Source organism: Hylobates moloch, unplaced genomic scaffold (assembly GCF_009828535.3).
Source record: "Hylobates moloch isolate HMO894 unplaced genomic scaffold, HMol_V3 SCAFFOLD_4, whole genome shotgun sequence".
Lineage (NCBI taxonomy): Eukaryota > Metazoa > Chordata > Mammalia > Primates > Hylobatidae > Hylobates > Hylobates moloch.
This window is the reverse complement of record NW_026652279.1, coordinates 66,018,159-66,037,205: the sequence shown is the minus strand read 5'-3', so window position 1 is coordinate 66,037,205 and position 19,047 is coordinate 66,018,159.

The following is a 19,047-nucleotide window of genomic DNA, read 5'->3' as shown; positions in this document are numbered from 1 at the left end:
TATTTGCTAAAAGTGGCACCCCTATAAAGAAGATGGTTTTACAATAATTTTGCTAGGCTCTTTTGCTGAGAGAGGGAGCTTCACAGCCTATTAAGTTTGAGAGTAAAGCAGTGAGCCTCGCTTTCGTTCCCAACTCTCATGGTGCACATGTTCATGTTGTCTATTATGCTGGAACCAAATTCTCAGTCATCATTATATGCTTATGGGCCAAGGGCCCATGGTCTTTAACACTTGATACATTTAGTCTTGGTTTTTTCAACCTGGCTATGCCTTTTCAATTAGCTATATTTATAATATTTCTCTCACTTTTATGTATTAGGAGCTGAGAAAGGGCATTGCACATCTATATACTATATTCTTCTGACCAGAAATGAATTATTATTTTAAGAAATAAAATTCATAGAAAACAAGTAAAGCATCACAATATTTTTCTTTTTTCTTTTATTTATTTTTTAATTTCAATAGCTTTTGGTTATAAGGATAAATTGTATAGTGGTGAAATCCAAGATTTTAGTGCACCTGTCACCAGATTAGTGTACATTGCACCAAATATGTAATAAATTATCCCTTGCACACTCTCCCACCCTCCCTCTTATGAGTTTTCATAGTACATTATATCACTCTGTTGCATGCCTTTGTGTACCCACAGCTTAGCTCCCACTTATTACTGAGAACTTACCGTATTTGATTGTCCATCCCTGAGTTACTTTACTTAGGATAATGGCCTGCAGCTCCACCCAAGTGGCTCCAGAAGACATTATTTCATTCTTTTTCATGGCTGAGTAGTGTTCAGTTGTGTATACATGCCACATTTTCTTTATCCACTCATTGGTTCATGAGCACTTAGGTTGGTTTCATATCTTTGCAACTGTGAATTGGGTGCTATAAACATACACATGCAGGTGTCTTTTTGATACAATGATTTCTTTTGCATTGGGTAGACTCCTAGTAGTGGGATTGCTGGACTGAATAATAGATCTATTTTTAATTCTTTAATAATACTCCATACTGGGCCAAGTGTGGTGGCTCACACCTCTGATCCCAGCACTTTGGGAGGTCGAGGTGGGCGGATCATGAGGTCAGGAGATTGAGACCATCCTGGCTAACACTGTGAAACTCCATCTCTACTAAAAATACAAAAAATTAGCTGAGTGTGGTGGCACGTGCCTGTAGTCCCAGCTACTCGGGAGGCTGAGGCAGGAGGATCACTTGAACCTGGGAGGCTGTGGTTACAGTGAGCCGAGATCCCGCCACTGCACTCCAGCCTGGGTGACAGAGCAAGACTCTATCTCAAAAAAAAAAAAAAAAAAAAAAAAAAGAATACTCCATACTGTCTGATAGAAGTTGAACTAATTTACATTCCTACCAGCAGTGTGTAAGTGTTCTGTTTTCACCATATCCATGCAAACATTTATAGTTTTCTGACTTTTTAATAATGGTCATTCTTGCGGGAGTAAGGTGCTGTCTCATTGTGATTGTAATTTGCATTTCCCTAATAATGTGATGTTGAACATTTTTTCATATGTTTTCGACCATTTGTATATATTCTTTTGAAAAATGTCTGTCTGTGTCATTTGCTCACTTTTTGATTAATTAGCATTTTAATTAAGACTTCTGTATTTATTTTTGTCTTTGTTGAATTTGCTTTTGGGTTCTAAGTCATGAATTAATTTTCCAGGCCAATGTCAAGAATAGATTTCCCTAGGTTATCTTTATAAATAACCTAGAATTTTCATAGTTTTAAATCTTAGATTTAAGTATTTGATTTATCTTGAGTTGATATTTGTCTATGTTGAGAGATAGTGATCAAGTATTGTTCTTATACATGTGGCTAGACAGTTTTCTGATTATCATTTTAAAAATAGGGTGTCCTTCCCCTATCTTATGTTTTTGAATCCTTCATCAAAAATCAGTTGGTTGGTTGTAGGTATTTGGCTTTACCTCTGCTTTCTTTTCTGTTCCATTGTTTTATGTGTCTACTCTTATACCAGTACCATGTTGTTTTGGTAACTATAGCCTTCTAGTAGAATTTGAAGTCTAGTAGTGTGATGCTTCCAAATTTGGTCTTTTTGCTTAGAATTGCTTTGACTATTTGGGCAATTTTTTTTTGGTTCTATAGGAATTTTAGGATCGTTTTCTCTAATTGTATGAAAAATGATGTTGGTATCTTGATAGGAATTTCATTGAACCTGTAGTTTGATTTGGCAATACGGCCATTTTCCTTACATTATTGCTTCTAATCCGTGAGCACAGGATTTGGTGCCATTTGTTTGTGTCTTCTATGATTTCTTTCAGCACTGTTTTAAGTTCTTCTTGCATTCATCATTCATCTGGTTAAGTATATTTCTAGGTATTTTTTGTTGTAGCGATTATAAAAGGAAGTGAGGTCTTAATTTGATTCTCTGCTTGGTTACTGTTTATGTATAGAAGTTCTACTTATTTGTGAACATTGATTTGATAGCCTGAGATTTTACTGAATTCATTTATCAAATCTAGGAGCCTTTTGGATTTTCTAGATATATGATCATATCATCAGTGAACAGTGAAAGTTTGACTTCTTCTTTTCCAATTTGGATGCCCTTTATTTTTTTATCTTGCTTAATTGCTCCAGCAAGGCCTGGTGATAATAGGAGTGATAAGAATGAACAGGAGTGATAAGAATGGGAATCCTTTTCTAGTTCCAGTTCTCAGGGGGAATACTTTAACTTTTTCCTATTCAGTCTGATGTTGGCAGTGGAACTGTCATGTATGGCTTTTATTATTTTGAGGTAAGTCCCTCTATGTCTAGTTTGTTTAGTGTTTTTATCATAAAGGGATGTTAGATTTTATTAAATACTTTTCTGCATCTATTGAAACGAACATAAGGTTTTTGTATTTAATTCCATTTATATGATGTGTCATGTTTATTGACATGCCCATGTTAAACCATCCCTGCATTTCTGCAATGAAACCCACTTGAACACGCTATATTATCTTTTTGATGCGCTGCTTGATTTACTTAACTAGCATTTTGTTAAAGATTTTTGCATTTGAGTTCATTAGGGATATTGGCTTCAAGTAATGAATTAGGGAGGATTCTCTCTTTCTCTATATATTGAAGTAGTTTCAATAAGATGGTCACCAATTCTTCTTTGAATGTCTGATAGAATTCAGCTGTGAATCCATCCTGCTCTGGACTTTTTTGTTGTTTTGGGCAATTTTTAAATTACTGATTTAATGTCACTGCTTGTTATTGAACTGTTCAGAGTTTCTATTTTATTTATTTGGCCTGGGAGGATTATATGATTCCAGAAATTTTTAATTTCCTCTAGATTTTCTAGTTCAGAGTAGTCTTGAATGATCTTTTGTATCTCTGGAGTCAGTTGTACTGTCTCCAGTTTCATTTCTAATTTAGTTTATTTGGCTTTCTCTCCTCTTTTCTTGGTTAATGTAGCTAATGGTCTATCAATTTCATTTATCTTTTCAAAGAATCATCTTCTTTTATTGATGTTTTGTATTTTTTGGTTGGTGTTGCAATTTCATTTAATTCTGCTGGATTCATTCTTATTTCCTTTCTTCTGCTAGCTTTGTGTTTAGTTTGACCTTGTTTCTCTAGTTCCTTGATTTGTGACATTAAGAGGTCAATTTGTGCTATTTCAGACATTTTGATGTAAATACTTAGTGCTATAAACTTTCCTTTTAGCACTGCTTTTGCTATAACCCAGAGGTTTTGATAATTTGTGTCTCTATTATTATTCATTTAAACGATTTTTAAATTTCCAACCTGATTACATTGTTCAACCCAAAATGATTCAAAAGCAGGTTAATTTTCATATATTTGTATAGTTTTGAAGGTTCCTTTTGTAGCTGACTTCTAGTTTTATTTCACTGTAGTCTGAGAAGATACTTGATATGATTTCAGTATTTTAAGTTTTATTGAGACTTGTTTTCTGACCTATCATATGGTCTCTTTTGGAGAATATCCCATTATCCCATGTACTTATGAGAAGAATGTATATTCTGCACTTTCTGGATAGAATGTTCTATACATATCTGTTAGGTCCATTTGTTTTATTTATTATTATTATTATTATTATTATTGAAACAGAGTCTCACCTGTTACCTAGGCTGGAGTGAGGTAGCATGATCTCAACTCATTGCAACCTCCTCCTGTAGGTTCAAGTGATTCTCCTACTTCAGCTTCCTGAGTAGCCAGGATTACAGGTATGTGCCACCATCCCCAGGTAACTGTTGTATTTTTAGTAAAGACAGGATTTCACCATATTGGGCAGGCTGGTCTTGAACTCTTGGCCTCAAGTTATCTGCCTGCTTTGGCCTCCCAAAGCTCTGGAATTACAGGCATGAGCCACTGCACCTGGCCTCCATTTGTTATACAGTGTAGTTTAAGTCCATTGCTTCTTTGTTGACTTTCTGTATCCATGATCTCTCTAGTGGTGTCAGTGAAGTCTTGAAGTTTCCCACCACTGTTGAGTTAATATCTGTTTTCTGAGGTCTGGTACTAAATGTTTTATGAATCTAGGAGCTCCAGTCTTAGGTGCATATAAATTTAGGATTGTAATACCTTCTTGTTGGATTGATTTATCATTATATAATGATCTTCTTTGTCTTTTTTTTTTCCTGTTGTTGCTTTTAAATCTGTTTTGTCAGCAGTAAGAATAGCTACCCTGCATGCTTTTGGTTTCCACTTGCATGAAATATCTTTTTCCACCCCTTCACCATGAGTTCATATAAATCCTTACATGCTATGCATGTCTCTTGAAGACAACAGATACTGGGTTTCTGATTTTTTTTCATTTATTCTGCTATTATGTGTCTTTTAGGTGGAGCATTTAGGCCATTTGCAGTCAAGGTTAATATTGAGATGTGAGGTACTTTTTTAGTGATCATGCTAATTGTTACTTAGATACTTGTTTTCCTCATTGTATCATTATTTTATCAACCCTGTGAGTTTTATGCTTTCAAGAGGTTCTATTCTGGTGCACATAAACCTTTTGTTTCAGGATTCAGAACTCCTTTTAGAATTTTTTGTAGGGCTGATGTGATAGTGACAAATTCTTTCAGCATTTGTTTTTCTGAAAATGACTTGATTTCTCCTAAATTTTGTTTTGCTGGATACAAAATTCTTGGCTGACAGTTATTCTGTTTATGGAGGCTAAAGACAGAACTCCAATTCTTTCTGGCTTATATGGTTTCTGGTGAGAAGTCGGCTGTTAGTCTCATAGGTTTTCTTTTGTATGTTACCTTGTGCTTTTGTCTCCCTGCTCACAGAATTGCTTACTTCATGTTTAACTTTAAATAGCCTGATGACTATATGCCTTGGTAAAGTCCTGTTTGTGGTAAATCTCCCAGGAATTCTTTGAGCTTCCTGTATTTCAAATATCTAAATCGCTAGCAGTCCAGATAATTTTTAAAAAATTTTTTCCTCAAATAAGTTTTCCAAATTTTTGCTTTTTTTCTCCATCAGAAACACCAATTATTTTTAGGTTTGGCCATTTTGCATAATCCCATATTTCTTGGAGACTTGTTCAATTATTTTTTATTTTTTATTTTTGTCTGAGTATGTTAGTTTAAAATACTGGTCTTCAAGTTCTGAAATTCTTTTTTCTACTTGTTCTCATCCATTGTTGAAAATTTTGACTACATGTTATAATTTCCTAAATTTGTCTCTCATTTTCAGACGTTCTGACTGTTCTTCCCTTAAAATATCTATCTCTTCTGAAAATATTTTATTCATATCCCGAATTTTTTTAAATTTATTTATATTGGTTTTCACGTTTCTCTGGTATCTTCTTGACTAGCTTAACAATCAACCTTTTGAGTTCTTCATCTGTTATTTCAAAGACTTCATCTTGATTTGGATCCATTGCTGGAGAGTTCGTGTGATCTTTTGGGGGAGTTATAGAGCCCTGTTTTGTTGTATTACTAGAATTATTTTTCTGGTAGACTATTTTTTCTAATTATTCTTGAATTTATTTCTTATTTGACTTTTTAAACAAATTGTCTTTTTCTCTCTTAAGAATATGACTTTAATGTTTATAGTTTATTATGCCTTAATTTGACTTTCAGGAGTAAAAACTCTGTATGATAGCTTTTTCAGATTCTGGTTGTAGTTGCTGTGCTTGGTGTGTGGGCAAGTTCACTGTTTCCTATGAAGTTGAAATGGCAGAGATATCTTGAAGCTGACTTTTTTCCCCTGTCATTTTCACTTTTTAAATGTATTTATTTTTTACCTGTATTTTGTTTACTGTGTTGAAAAGTTCAGGGAGGATGTCCCTGTGTACAAACTAGTTGTGACTAAAACAGGTGGGTAAATGCAATGGCCAATGCTGAGCCAAGGTCCCAGCCTTGACAGAGGTGGCTGAGGGAGCTCTCAGTGAAATGCACTGAGGTCTTACCATGGGGAAGGGTGGGAGCCACCTCAGATCCCCTGACAGGTCAGCAGGAAAGTGATCCACCTCCTAGACACTTTCTTGACCCAGTTCCAGCTATTTGGATCAGGTAGTATCCTCTTTTCATCTGCAGGAACGTTGATGTTCCAAATAGAGAGGAACTGTGACTCTACCTCTCATGCATGCCTGAACCTGGAAGGTGTTTCACTTGTGGGGTGGAGTGTCTTTCCAGAAACAAAAAAGTGGTCTAGAAAGGCTCTCTATAGGTGCACCCATTCTGAGCTTCCATGGAAGAAGTCCCAGTTGTGTCTGCAGTGGTTGACATCAGGAAAAAGAAGTTCCTTTCTTCAAGACTCTTCACAAGTGCAGAGCTACATGTCTGCTAGGGTAGAGCTGCAGACCTCCCCTGCTAAGCCCAGCACTGCAACTTTGCCTGTGCTGAAATAAACTTCCTGTCAGTGGAAAAATCTGAAACTCATGGCCTACCATCCAGATTATTTTGTTCCGCGGAGTCTTCACTTGATGCGGCTCATCCCCCTTCCCTTAGGAGAAAGATTCCCTGAGAACCAGACTATTATGGATGCTGCTGCTCCTTGAGGTCTAGCCTCTCAATGGGGCTGACACTCCAGGCTGGTATTGAGGAATGTCTGCAAGGTGTCCAGTAATATGACCAGTTCTGATGGGGGTGGCAGGGGAGTGACATAGACTCTGTGAGATTCTTTGGCTGTAAATAGCCATACTGTGTTGGCTTTCTCAGATGTTAGTTGTAGTAATAATGAACTTGTCACATGGACAGACTCAAGACCTTCTGGTTAGCTAGGGTGATGAAGGCAATGATAGCTGAGGTCATGCACAAATTTTATCCTTCCTGAGTGCAGTTATTCTACCTGTAGATGCTGTATTAGATTATATTGGTTGGCCTCTAGCCAAGAGTTGGTGCTTGCAAAAGAGCACCAGCTGCCATAGAAGCAGTGCGATTTGTGCTTGCTTTATATTACCCAGGGATATACACTGATTTCTCTCAAAAGTTTCTGTCCTTTATATTAAGCTATGAGGGTGGGTAAAGGGACAAATCCAGGTGAAGCCTGGGTCAGGCAGGTCCGTACTCTGGCTCTTCACATATAGGTACATGAGGCCCTTTTGGGAGTTGGGGGTGGTTCTCTGGCCACTGGGATAATGTTGCAGGAAGGAGTGTACCTGCGTCTGCTGCACAGAAGAGTTCTCACAGGGAGTGGGGAGTATCCGGTGGCCACAAGCTTCACCCAGCTCCCACGCACTTGGCAAGGCAGGACTCTCACCTAGAGCGTTCACTAATGGCAGCTAGCTGAATTCCAAGCCAAGACATCAAAGGTCAGAACTCAAAAGTGTCCCAGGCAATAAGCCTTTCCTTTAGAGACAGAAAGTGTGGCTTTCAGGCCATACCCTTCCCCTTCCCCACAAAGCCCAGGTACCCAGCTCCTGTGCCATGACTGCAGCCCACTTCCCACTTGCCCCCCAGTTCTGGCCAAGGGAGTTTGTCCTCACTGAAGGTTATATTTTACATTTTAGTTGGGAGTTTATTTCAATCTGCAACTGCTGCCTAAGTTAGTTTGCAGACTTCCACAAGGTCACCTGTGAGTAGAATCAGGAATGGCTTTCCTCAGTCCACACTGGAGACTGGGAATGTGTGCAGAGATCTTTGTGCCGCTTCTCCTACTTTTATATTTCTCACTGCTCTCTGTATCAGTTCCAGCATTGGGGGCAGGGTTGAGGCCTTCCACGGTGGGCTGGATTGCCAGGTTACCTGGTGGAGGGCTTATATCCCCCAACCAAGGGACTTACAGTTTCTACCCAGCTCATGATGTAGGCTGCAGCCTGCTGCTTCTTTCAAAGGGTCTGTGGATTTCTTTCAATTTTCCTGTTAAATTCCTGCATTACTTCTTGGAAAAAAGTTTTACAACATGACTCTCTATACACGATTTTGTCTTTCCACATGGGAGAGAAATGCTAACACTGATTCCAATCAGTCATCTTGGAAAAAAAAAAAAAGCATCATAATATTTTCAAAAGGTATCCAGTTATCTATGGAAATACATAATATTTTCTGTAAATATATGCAAAAAATAAACATAATTCCATAATGAAATCTAAAATCAGTCTGATATATTATTAAAAATTCAAGTGTTAATATTTGCTATGGAATCATAAACCCAGTAAATATTTGGGAGAACTTATCATTTACATTCTCCTTTGTGCATAACACTGAACTTTCATGAAGTGTTTTATTATTAGGCATTAACTACAACATTACCTTTTAATGGAACCATAAATCTTTAATTACAGTTCAATATGTTGCTGACTTAAATTGCTTTTGGACTAAAACAATTCTATTACAATATACAGTATGAAGAAGCAATTTATTTTTTCCTAAAATAAATATTCTAATTTCAAAACATAAAATAGATACACGTTGCAGCACATGTCATTTTGGGGAGAAAATTAGTAAGACATTATCTTTTCTGCCAAAAATATGCTTACCTCCACCTTGTATTGTTATTCACCTGTTTTTTACTAACAAGAGAAAGCCAGAATAGGATAAAGTGGAAAAGGAGGTAGACTTTAAAGGTCAGTGATTTCAACCACAAATAAAATCAGAATTTACTTTCATTGCATACATAGTAATTTTAACACAAGAACAAGAATAACAGCAGCAGCAGCAACAACAAAAAAAACCCTTTGAATGTGCTCTATTTTTTAAAAGTACCTAAAAATATAGGTAAAAATTATCTTTACATTTTATGTGTATGTGCATTTAACTCAGTTTATATGGAACTTCATATATGTGTTCATCTGTACATTTATGTGATTTATCATATGTAAAATTTAAGAGCTATGACGGTTAAGTGCAGGTAGAATAGCAGACTTGTTTAATCTTAATATTTTTAATTTGACCATAGAAAATATATTGTAGTAAGAAGGAAACTGGTTTGAATATATCTTCACATTCAATTTCTTAGTTTTTCAAATAACTAATTTTCTAAGTCTTTGTATGACCTTATATAAACATTGAAAAATCTTGTACCTAACTAACAAGGATTAATTAAAACATGGAAGTACCTTGCTTGGTAACATATGCCTGGGTCATAGTAAATATATAAATAATGGATTTTTTCTTGTCCTATTTCTATTCTAAATAATTTTTATGTAAATTTATAATGAATACTTATTAAGAAGTATATTATGCTAAATGTTTCTCCTATTATTCACTAGTGGTGATGTCAGGTAAATATATTAAATATATTTTCTCTTTTAATCTAGATTCTTATGCAGGAACAGTTTTCTGTAAAAGTTTGGTTTTCTTTTTCACTGTGACTTTTTATTTCATTGAGTGCATCTTTTTTTTTTTTTTAAGTTTTTGCTGCAATCTAACTACACACAAATTATTATTTGTAAAAAAAAAATTTGATTCTGATGATAAGCAGACTATTTTTAAACACAATGAAAGATAAATTCCATGAGAAAAATAATTTAGATGGTCAATTATTTTATGTAGTTAAATCACATCAACAAAGAAAATATTACATAGAAAAAAATTAAATACCCATATTTTAATATTTGATAATGAATTTCAAATATTGGTCACAAAACAAATAAGGAGAGTTTTCTTTATTGTACATTCAGTATAGGCATGTACAGAAAAGCAACTGCCATCTTGTTTTTTTATTAGCATTATAGTGTGATTTTTTTAAATTTTTCTTTTTTCAGTAATAATATAGCAAATAGCCAATGTTTAAAAACAGACAAAGTAGGATTAGCAAAATAGTGTAGACAGAGATTAGCTATATAATGAATACAGATGGTGCGGTACCAAAAACACTCAAATGTGGATTACATTTGGGACAATAAAGGAAACAAATACAACATATTTAAATTCCCATCTGTATACATAAATTCAATAACTAGACTGGGGTGATATTTTTTACCTAATAAAGCCTGTATCAACTACTCTAAGCCTTACTAGGGAATGCAAAGATGAAGAAAAAATAAAGACATTTCTCATGTGAAGAAATACATATATATTATATTAGAGAATGTCACATACTTGAAATATGTAGATCAAGCTTGTCCACCTCACAGCCTATGGGTCTCTTGTGGCCCAGGATGTCTTTGAATGTAGCCCAACACAAATTCATAAACTTTCTTAAAACATTATGAGAATGAGTTTTTGTGATTTTTTTTGTTTTAGCTCATCAGGTATTTTAGTGTTAGTGTATTTTTTGTGTGGTCCAAGATAATTCTTCTACTTCCACCGTGGCCCAGGGAAGCCAAAAGATTGGACTCCCCTTATGTAGATGATTAGGAAAGGAGAAAATTGCTTTCTAAATCAAAACATAGATACTACATATTACATAGATATTAGAAAGTCTGCTTTACCCACATTTAAACTCTGCCTCTAATATATTTATACAATAATATGTAGGGAACTCAAAAATATTCAGGAATGTTCTACAGCTACCTAAAAATAACTTGCATTTCCCTTTAAGGGTGGCAAAAACCATATTGCCAGTGAAATAATTACTTCAAAGTAATCTCAAAATTTCAAATGAAAAAGGACATCCAGAAACAATATCTGCTATATAATATTTAAAATTAACACACTCGTGTGTGTGAATGCACATGTGTACGTGTAAGTGCACAAAACATGCATACCAATGAAACCCTATTTGCTGGCTTATATTTTCTGCGGTTTGGTACTTATTATGTGTGTGTTTGTGTGTGTGCGTGTGTGTGTGTGTGTGTATATATATATATATATATATATATGCACATCTACATATGTATAATGTCCTGAAAGTATATATAATATTATCTTAGAATTAGACATTATAAACGGTAAAAGTTTTTTTTTCCAGAATTAATGAGGTATGTTAATCTTTAAGGTACGTTAAATTTTAAGGTATGCTAACTAAGCCCAAATTGAAGAAGAGTAGTAATCAGTCATTGAAACTGTGTCCCACAGTTTAGATAAGAATTGTTTGTCCCCAAGTCCCATGTTGCAATTTGATCCCCAATGTGAGAGGTGTGGCCTGGTGGGAGGTGTTTTGTTCCTGGGGGGAATTACTTGTGAATGGCTTGCTGCCATTCTCACTGGAGTAAGTGAGTTCTCATTTTAAGTTCCCACAAGTAGAGGTTGTTGAAAAGAGCCTGGCACCTCCTCCAGTCTCTCTTTTGCTTCCTCTTTCACTATGTGATCTGCAAGTTTTGTCTCCCCTTCGCCTTGCATTGTGAGTGGAAGCAGCCTGAGGCCCTCACCAGATGCAGATGCTAGCACCATGCTTCTTGTACAGTCTGCAGAACTGTGACCCAAGTAAAACTCTTTCCCTGATAAATTATCCAGGTGCAGGTATTTCTTTATAGAATACAAATGGACTAGGACACTGTATATTTATTTTAGTATAAAGATGCTCATCAAAGCCTAGGGATAAAGTTAAAGATAGAAAATTTTAAGAAGACTACATATAAATGGAATAGAATTAAAGAAAACAGAAAACCATCTATTTTGTAGTATTCATACTTTTAAAAAGTACAGTAGAAAATCTTAATAATATCAGGTATTTATTAAATATTTTAAATGTCTTATGTAGAATTACAAAATACTCTTTGTGCATCACTGCATTTTAAAACATGACAGGACAGTCATTTTTTCTTCAAAAATGGTGAGAATCTTTGCCACGTTTATATTTTATGAAAAGTTCTATGAAAAGTGAAATTTTAGTCCATCAGCCAGATGGTTTGTCGGAAAGATGCCAAATTGCCGCCTGCTTAATAATAGTTGCATTATTAACCATATATATTTTTTTTACTCACATTTGGCAAAATGCAGAAAGAAAAGTTATTCAATGTAACTCTTGAAGAATTTAATGGTATGCCATTTCTGACAACAGAGAAGATCCTTGTTTTTCATAAAAAAAATTTATTTTTAAGGACAGAATACCAAAGCTCAAAATGTACTGTGTGGTATAAGTGTTCACACTATTGTAACCCTTTCACTTTTTATTACTTCCAGAATATATTTTCGGATTCAATCTTTCACCTCTGTGCTACTATGTTTCTATCAATGTACAAAAATCTGAAGAACATTTATATCGAACGTCTTAAATACAGAAGTTTTACAACGTTCCTTCCAGAAATTTGATTGTCAAAGTAACTTAGACAAGCTGATATTTCATGTATTTGTACAAATCATATTACAGATTTGCGCAATTAAGAAACTTAATGAGAATTTGCACTGATTACCAATACATTTTAATACCCCTGTAGCTATCATAAAAGCCTGGCTATTTAACATTAACTATGCTAATATATATCATAAGCACAATAAAATAATTAAATTCTTACAAACTAAAAACATTTTTTTATCTTTGAGCACAATTTGTGCAGATACTTTTTATTGTTTTATTTTAATTTTTTTCATAATTTCAACTTTTAGTTGTGGGGGGTACATGTGCAGGTTTGTTACTGGAAAATGGAAGGATCCCATCACGCAGGTACTAAGGTACTAAGCATATACTTAGTTGTTGGTTTTTCACCCCCACTTCAGCCTCCCTCTAGGAGTCCCAGTACCTATTGTTGTCATCTTCATGTCCATGAGTATCGCTGGTTTAGCACACACTTACAAGTGAGAACATGTGGTATTTGATTTTATGCAGACTTTTTAAATAGACACTATAAAACAGAACATGGAATTTAAAAAGTAGTCAAGTAGAGTTAGGTTAAAAGATTCTTAATATTTTTATTATGAACATATATTTGAATAAATATGAATTTTCTGTGCTTTTTTCTCTTTTGTGCACATAGTATTCAAATACTGTGCACAGTAATTACTGAAGTGGTTTTTGCTGTTTGACATCTATTAGGTACATATTCATAAATGCTATATAAGGTTTGCTACCTGTCAGCTTCTCCTTCCAAATAAAACATTTTAATTATTCAGAAAGTTTTATTATTAAAACAAGGCACAGCCACAGCTTTCCCCCCTCCTCTCCTTTTTCTTCTCATGGGTAAAATATATTGGTTTCAGTTTCAAAAGTGGGACTTCTGCAGGCCTGGAATACACAATTTAAATAATACAAAGAATTTCAAATATTAATAATACTGGACTCATAGCTAAAGTATATGAATGATAAACTGTTTTAAAAAGTGATGTTGCTATTTAAAGATTTTGAGATACTCGCTTATAGTTCTTGAAAAATTACAAATCTAAAATATTGACTTTATTTCCTCAAGCTGTTAAAACTTTCACAAGTTATATTCTGAAATCCAGACCTTTCCCAGACTCTTTTAAACTATTTTATCAGTCCATTCCTTAATTTTCTCCTCAAAACAAGTTTATTTCTACATTATTTATAATTTTTCCCATTCTGTTCAGCTAGTAGCTCAATAATGACTTTTGCTGAATTGTTACAGCTATGTTTGCTAAATAATTCTACTCAATCAAAGTCTAACAACATTCTCTGCCTATGTGTTAAGCTTCCATTACCACATAGAATTTTAAATCAAGGGTATTTGATCAGTATGATATGCGACTTTTTAAATAAAAATACTACTTAAAACAGAAAGGAGAATCTCATATTAGTCAGAGACATTATAAGTATATGTTGATCATTAATATTATTATGTAAACATTTGTTTCTTCAAAATAATTTCTCAAACACACCTCAAATATTTTCTGTGTAGTGTATTAAGGTGCTTAGAATTATTTCTACCTCTAGAGAAAATGAAGACAGTAGTACTACTCTATAAAGAGACTATGGAAAGGAGAATTTTGTATGTAAATATTTCAATTCGTATGTGTGTATGCTTATATATGTTTACTATGTATTTCCATACACAGCCATTGTATTCATCACTTTTTAAAAAATTATATTAGCCGGGCGCGGTTGCTCAAGCCTGTAATCCTAACACTTTGGGAGGCCGAGGTGGGCAGATCATGAGGTCAGGAGATCGAGACCATCCTGGCCAACATAGTGAAACCCTGTCTCTACTAAAAATACAAAAAAATTAGCGGGTGTCTGTATTCCCAGCTACTCGGGAGGCTGAGGCAGGAGAATGGCGTGAACCCGGGAGGCGGAGCTTGCAGTGAGCCGAGATGGTGCCACTGCACTCCAGCCTGGGGGACAGAGCCAGACTCTGTCTCAAAAAAATAAAATAAAATAAAATAAAAATAAAAAATTATATTTTAGAAGATATTTGGTGTCTAATCTCCACCTTCACGGTTTATTATTTCAATGGTTGCCTGTAGGATCTTTTGCCGCTTTTGGAGTCACTGTACTTTTAAAACAGTGGTAGATTAAGCATATCCTTTCTCCACACCAGCCATAAATTTTTCAATAACTTTTGGTTCAATACTATTTTTGAGACTAGTTCCTAAGCTTTTTTCAGTAACTTTCTACCCTTGGATTTGGGTTTAAATGGCAGATTTTTTTCCCAAAAACTATATACAAAACATATTTTTATCTTCTAGAAGATAAAAGCAATTAATAGTCTTCCAATCCGTTGTAACGTAAAGAATTTTTTATCTTAAAAAGAAAAATACAAGATGAGTTTCATAAAAGTTCCGCTACCATCCTTAGGAAGAAGTAAATCTATATTAATATTTAAGATATATAAAATAAACATGGTTTACTTAAACAGTTAATTCAAGATAAATTTGTACATCATGACAAAATCTGTTTAATGTTCTTATTTCTAGTAGTTTTACATTTTTGCAATGAGAGAAAATTTCATCCTTCAGATGAGTAGCATGGGAGAAAACAGGTTATTGACAATATAATCTGGATCTAATAGAAAGAACTTGGAAGAAGTGAACTATTTCAGGGGCAGGACCCCAGAAAAAAATGACTTGCATCTTGCATTCATCAGATATTTTTTTGGGACTCTACAGAAACCAGTTAGCTTTCCCAGTAAGATGAAAAAATGATCCTAATTTCCCAGTAAGAACAAAAAATGATTCTAGGTGCAAGTGTTGGCTTGGTCTTTGGCCAAGTCCATACATTAATCAATATCTCAACGGTTCCCAGCCAAATTTATGCTGAAGAAGAATGCTTAGGTTCTGAGCATCTTACAATTTTGTATCCGGCTTAAAAGATTAGAGTATCAGCCAGTAATAGCATTTCTTTTCTATTGTTCACATACTCAGTGTTTCTTGCCCTTGGTATGCAGTAGAGCTTACTTCACTGAGCCGCTAAGGAAAAACAGCAGTCTCTCTGAAGATAAATTCATTCTGTGGAAGCCACCCTAGAAAGTGATGGAATATTTTGGATATTTCATGAGGGATTTTGTTTTCTTCTAATATATATTTGTATTTCATGCTAATTTAGTTTTACATCTATCTTGAAAATAGCCATTTACTGGCACTTTTATTACTTTTCAATTTGTATTACTTCCCTGGTGCCACTTATTTCATATTTGACTTAATTTACACTACATTGACTGTAAGGGCACCCCAGGATAGGTCATTTACACTGTGACTGTTTTGTTGGCACATATTTTCAATACTCCTAAGCAATTAACCTGCCAATTCTTGATATAAAACACAATAGAAATATTACACAAATATCGCTTTAGGTGTACTCATACATTGTCTATATTGAGAGAATTACAGAGAAGAGTTATGAAATCCAGTTTTTTAATCACTATCTATGAAGTAAATAAGTAATCCTTTTAGAATCTGGGGTACATGCACAAGTTTGTTATACAGGTGAATTTCATGTCATAGGGGTTTAGTGTACAGATTATTTCATCGTCCAGGTAATAAGCATCTTCTGATCATTAAATTTTTTTAAAAACCCTCATATCTACTCAATAAAAAGAAGAAAATTACCAAGTTAAATGAAGTGTAACATTCTAAACTCTTAATGACCAATAATGTAATTATTAAATTGTTCAACTCAATTTACATAAAATAATTGTTTCCTTTTTCTCTTGGTTTTTCTCCCACCTATTTTCCTACATCTCCTTTCTCCATATTTCATACACTTTTTTCCTTTCCCATCTGTTCTCACTCTTTACTTCATTCTCTTCCCTTTCACTCTCCTCCACTGCTGTATTTTTCTTCCTTACTTTCCCTTTACTGCCTACTTACATAAGCATCATTATTTTCATATTCATCTTTACTTCCAAGACATTGAATTATTGTATATTATGTTATGCCATTCAAGGATCATTTCACAATGTTAATTATTCCTTATTTCTTATGGATATGGATTTTGCTGTCATAACATAAAACCTTGAGGACATCTAGTGTATATTTCTTATTACAGTCCCAATAATAGGCAAGGTAAATCTGTAGTTAGTATTGATTTAAAAAGGTATTTCTGCTAGTTGTAATTTCCTCTTCCTAGAGATATTTTAAGATTCTCCACTACATCCTTGTTAAATTGATTATCATATTATTAGAAAGTAATTATTTTAAACTTTGTGGAACATTTACTAATGACAAGTATGAATGCGAGAAACACAAATTTTCAAAAGTCAATGTATTTTACAAAATGCAAATATTTCATGTTTTTGACCCAGAAAATCTCTACATATATTTATATTGATTGTTCACCTTATAATAGGGTGAAGTTAAACAACAAACAAACAAAAACAAACAACAAAATCCCAGAACCCAGAAAACACGGTCAAAAATAAAATCAAGCATCCAAGTATATCTCAGCCTCATTGCTTTCTTGCTATTGCCTTCTCATTTTATTAATATCAGTGTTTACATCTGTCTAGAGAAAACTTATTGATTCTATAATCTAAAAAGTATATAAACTGTTAGTTTTTGTCAGCTAATATATGAATGTGTACTTGCTTTACATAGTTCTACCAGAGCTTTTAGCCATCCATTTTTTAACCACATTTTACTACTACTCAACATAAAAATTAATCAACAAGGCTGGGCACGGTGGCTCACGCCTGTAATCCCAGCACTTTGGGAGGCCGAAGCAGGTGGATCGCAAGGTCAGGAGACCGAGACCATCCTGGCTAACATGGTGAAACCTTGTCTCTACTAAAAACATACAAAATTAGCCAGGTGTGGTGGCGGGTGCCTGTAGTCTCAGCTACTCGGGAGGGTGAGGTAGGAGAATGGTGTGAACCCAGGAGGCAGAGCTTGCAGTGAGCCAAGATCACGCCACTGCACTCCAGCCTGGGCAACAGAGCAAGACTCCGTCAAAAAAAAAAAAATTAATCAACAAATATTTAATAAAGCTTGCCATATATGTGTGCTATATTCCTTGTTATTCAATAAAGCCAATATCTCAAGTGTATCTCAATATATATTTCTCTATAAAGAGTCATATTGGGAAGAGGTAAAAATATTTAAAACAAATGAACATGGAAAATATTTATTTTCCCCTTAATATATGGCAGCCTAATAATTAAGCACTTTGCTGTCATATTAAATTCTGTAAACAGACAGACTTGGCCTCAGATTATCTCTGATAATGATACGCCCTCTCCCTATATATTGTATAGAATAAACTTATGTAACAGGAGAAAATTTAAGTTGAAACAAAGAGAAATTAAAAGATAATAGAGCCTTTGCATTCCAGAGGCATTTTTGCCAATAGATTTCCTTTGTATTTAAAACCTAATCTGATTCACACTGGGGTTTTTAAAATTTAACTGAGTTACTCATGAATACCATCAAAGAATATCATTTTTTTTCTTAGGTGGAATATATCAATGGAGATCCATGAATGAACATTTATGTGGAAGTAATTTATTAAGAAGCCTTTGGCAAAAATTCAGGAGAGTAAGAATATGGGGGCAAGATGCTAAAACAAGCAAAGCCCTTTAAAGGACAACTTTAGTTCCATCTTGCAGGGGATTTCTGGGCTAACAGTAAATACCAAATCAGAGCTGTTTTAATAGGAAAAGAGTATTTATATATATTATAAGGAAGGGAGTATTTATATGCCACAAACACCTGTCAGTCATTGAGTTACAAAAGGGAAAGGAGATGCTGGCTCTCCACGGAAGAACAGGTAAATTGTGATCAGGCAGACTTAGAGCAAGACTCTGGTAAGAAGATGCAGTCACTGACTCTTAGGAGTGGAAGCATACCAGTACCCAATGTGCATGGGAACAGTAAAGGGATCAGAAGGGTTATGCATGGACTACAGTGAGCTTCAATTTTTGCAAAGGAAGGAGGAGTCTCCAATTCTGTATTATATGAACCTTATTTTAGCTGAAGTACAGATGTCAGTGACACATTATTAAACCAGAATAAATTTCACCTTTTTATGTGTACATTCTGATGAATTTTGTCAATTAAATAGAATCACTTTCACAACATTCATATTATAAAACATTTCCAGCCAATTAAAGTGTATCTTTGACTTTTTTTTGTAGTTCTTCCTCTTGCCTCCTCCGCCACCACTGGGGACCACTGATCTCCTTTCTGTCCCTATAGTTCTACATTTTCTGAATTTGCATATAAACCCTATCATAACACTATTCTTTTGTGTTTCATTTTTTAAAAATATTGCATAGTATGTTTGATATTCATTCATGTTTTTAATGTATAAATATTTTGTTTCTTTTTATTGTTGGGTAATATCCTGTGGAATGAGATATCACAGATTTTTTATTCACTGGTTGATGACTACAGCACTGCACATTTCAA